The 3,881-nt window shown below is 35.9% G+C and overlaps 1 long non-coding RNA gene across 1 annotated transcript; it reads left to right on the top strand.

The window, feature by feature from the left end:
• Nucleotides 1–1,862: 1,862 nt before the first annotated feature.
• On the top strand, nucleotides 1,863–3,164 carry LOC109184670. Its single transcript, XR_002054851.1, has 3 exons — nucleotides 1,863–2,174; nucleotides 2,422–2,530; nucleotides 2,764–3,164. It is a non-coding gene; the product is annotated as an uncharacterized LOC109184670 (long non-coding RNA).
• The last annotated feature ends 717 nt before the right edge of the window (nucleotides 3,165–3,881 follow it).

Raw genomic sequence — 3,881 nt, forward strand, 5'->3', positions numbered from 1 at the left:
CGAGGCCGTCCACGTGGGCGGTCCATCAGGCCCACTGTCCGTACTCACTCTATGGCCACTCGCAGCAACGCAGATGCTCCTCTTTTTGCTCTAGCAGCTCAAGTACATCCCACGGAACCCACATGTTACTCTCAAGCTGTCAAATATCCTGAGTGGCATGAAGCTATGGACCAAGAATTCAATGCTCTCCTGCATAACCACACATGGTCTCTAGTTCCACCCACTGGAGGTATGAATATTATTGGCTGTAAATGGGTGTTTCGTACGAAGAGAAAGGCTGATGGTGCTGTTGAAAGGCATAAAGCCAGGCTGGTTGCGAAAGCTTTTAATCAGGTTCCAGGTCAGGACTTCTTCGACACTTTTAGTCCAGTGGTAAAGCCTACGACTGTAAGACTCCTTCTATCTCTAGCTTTATCATCTGGGTGGTCTATCAAACAGCTAGATGTTCATAATGCTTTTCTGAATGGTAATCTGGCTGAAACAGTTTATATGAAGCAACCCCCTGGTTATATTGATGCTAACTTCCCGAATCATGTTTGTTTGTTAAAAAGATCTCTGTATGGGTTAAAACAAGCTCCCAGAGCTTGGTTTAATCGACTACATACGTTCTTACTATCGGTTGGCTTTCAAGCATCCATGAGTCCTAATAAATAATACTCCGTAATAACTTTTCTTTTTTTTTTTTTTTTTTTTGAAGTTGGAAGCTTGTAATAAGTAATAATAAAAGAAAGGAAAAACAAAATTAAAGATAGTAATAAAAAGAAATTATAATTAGGGACCTTAGCAATGACCTAGTGATCTAGTGAGACGAAATGACTCTTCACATGCTCTGTCGGGTCGGAGTGTGGGGGACCCTCATGATTGGGGGGATTCAACGAAATGACTCTTCAAAATAGAAGGTCATGGGTTTCAGGTCCCAATAGGGGTGATATTGACTCTTTGTGCTTCAGTAGGTTGAGAAAATAGTTATGAACAGATACTATATTGTAACAAAGTGAGTAGTACTAAAAAAAATAAATTAGGGACCTTATCCATGAGATGGGTCTGGTTAAGCACAAGGTGTTTGGTATGAATAAAATGTTTGTTACTTATAAAAGAAATTGTAATAAAATTGAAAAAAAAAATGTAATACTTTAATATCAAAATGTAAAAGTATTATATTATTCTTCAAAACTATTACACATACATCCGATTAGAAATTATACACACTTTATTTTTTTTATTAAAATATTACATTTTTCAGTATAAATATTACGTGTCTGGTTCGATTAGCGAGGCTTGACTAAAATTAATTTTAATATAATTTTTCATAATATTAAGTTTAGTATTAGTATACAAAATTTATATATTTAGAAAATACACAGTACTATTAAACACAAAAAATTAAATTTTAAAATAAGTATAAATACTAAAGAAAATAAATAAAGAAGAAAGAGTTAGGTTTGACCAATGAATAGTAAGTAGGGCAGATAAAATAAGACAGAGGGTGTTTATCTTGACCTGATCTGTCTCACGTATAAGGATTCGTAAGATGGTCTCATGCAAATTTTTGTCTATAAAATAGTGGGAAAAATTGTGAATTTATGTTTGGAAAATACTATGTGTACCCTAATTTTCTACTCTCAACTTTTACTTAAACATATAAAATCTTGATGTAGACATTTGTATTGAAATCCATATAAAAAATGTAATTTATCAATACTCATTACATCAAAAAATAAAATTTAGATAGTAAAATTTGGGAATCCAGAAGTGTCAATTTCGAAAATATCAGCCGGCAACTATCAATTGTCAATTGTCAATTGTCAAAGTCTGCTGAGAGATGGTAAAACATTTTACATGTGCTTTTAGGTATCCTGTTTTCTCCCATGTGCTTTTCATGCTTTAATTTGAAATCTTTTCAAACCCTTACAATTCCACGCCATCTATTTCAACGTAACCACCATTTTAATCTCAATTCTCAATTCTCTCAAACTCTCCCCTCTTTAATCAATCTCCGGCGCCAACGCCGCTAATCGTTCTATCTCCGACGAGTATAAGTCTTCCGGCCTCCTGCACAACTAAAATGAAAAGAAACTGCGGTTTGGAGCTCTGGCTTGTTTGGAGCTCTGGCTTGTGCCACCATCTCTCTCTTTTCCGGCTAAAGATTACCAACACTTTCAACAACACCCCAAGTAAGACCAATATATATATATATATATATATATATATATATATATGTGTGTGTGTGTGTGTGTGTGTGTGTGTGTGTCTGTGTAATGCATCATTCTGTATATCCATTTATCTCTTCAACAAATTATGTCAAATCCTGATTAGGATGGGAGACATTCCGTATGGAAAGTAACAATAATATCATCAAACAAATCACAAGATACATGATATGCTGCATAAACTAAATCTGGGTATTCGATGGGATTGTAGGTTGGAAATGAATAAAATGATGAACGGAAGTACCACAAAAGAGGGACAGCAGCAGCTAACAATATTCTATAATGGAAAAGTTGTATCGTGTGATGTCACAAAACTACAGGTGTATATATATATATATATATATATATATATATATATATATATATATATATATATATATATATGTATATATATGTATATATATTCGTTTGACTTTAGGCTATTGAAAATTTTGCAAAAATTATTTTTCAATTTTCTAACAGGATCCTTATTCCTTAGTGAATATTGGTAATTATTAGTTGTCTGATTTAGGAAATGGATGGAAATGTAATAATAAATTAATTAAAACTGCAGGCTAGAGCCATCATACTGCAAGCGAGTCAGCAGAAATTGAACACGGCGGCGATGATATCGTCATTTTCCGTTCAATCTCCGCCGCCGCTGGTGCTTCAATCCCAACAAGTATGCAGTTCTTCTGGTCTCTCTTTGAAGAGATCTTTGAAGCTATTTCTTCAAAAGAGAAAAAATAGGGTCCATGCAGCATCTCCCTATAAATCCTATCGTCGCTAGTAATAATCTCAATAATTATTACTCATTTTCATGAATCAAAATCGTCTCCTATGAGTATTATTGTCTCAAGATATAGAACAAACTCCTGTAACCCACCATCATGAAATATAGAGTATGTCTATTAGGACTATTAGGACTCTATTATCCATATTAGACTAGGACTATATTATTCGTGTTAGACTAGGATTCTATCTAGCATCTCTATATATTCGCTCCCTGTACTCTCAGACATTATTATTGAATACAACACAATTATATTCTCATCTGGTATCAGTTAGCCAGGGTTTTCTTTTCCAACATCCATGTTCCTCACAACGTAGCAGTAGCCGATGGCATCAAACCAAGATACATCGTATCAGAAACGGTCCGGTCAACGATGTGACGTTGATGATCCGTGTCAAATTTGTAACGGTTCCGGCCACACAGGAGCCAATTGTGTTTGGCGTTATGATGATCCGTGTCAAATTTGTGACCGTTTTGGTCACACGGGAGCCAATTGTTTTTGGCGCTATGATGATCCGTGTCAAATTTGTGACCGTTTTGGTCACACGGGAACCAACTGTTTTCGGCGTTATTCAGGGGCTCCGGGTTTTCAGGCTAATGTGGCCGTCTCTGGTGATAATAGTGATTCCAACGGTCCTCATCAGTGGTTCCCTGACACTGGTGCTACAAATCATTCAACGCCTGATTCTTCTTTGATGACTTCTGCGACAAGTTATGATGGCCCGGAGACTCTGCGAGTCGGCAATGGTACAGGTTTGCCTATTGTTAATGTTGGTTCTGCTTCGTTAGCCACTGATTCTATGTTTTTTAAGTTACATGATGTTTTGCATGTCCCTGGTCTCTCTTCTTCTCTATTATCTGTCCAGCGTTTTGCAAAGGACAATAATGTTTTCTTTGAG

The sequence above is a fragment of the Ipomoea nil genome, unplaced genomic scaffold (genome assembly GCF_001879475.1).
Source record: "Ipomoea nil cultivar Tokyo-kokei standard unplaced genomic scaffold, Asagao_1.1 scaffold1277, whole genome shotgun sequence".
NCBI lineage: Eukaryota > Viridiplantae > Streptophyta > Magnoliopsida > Solanales > Convolvulaceae > Ipomoea > Ipomoea nil.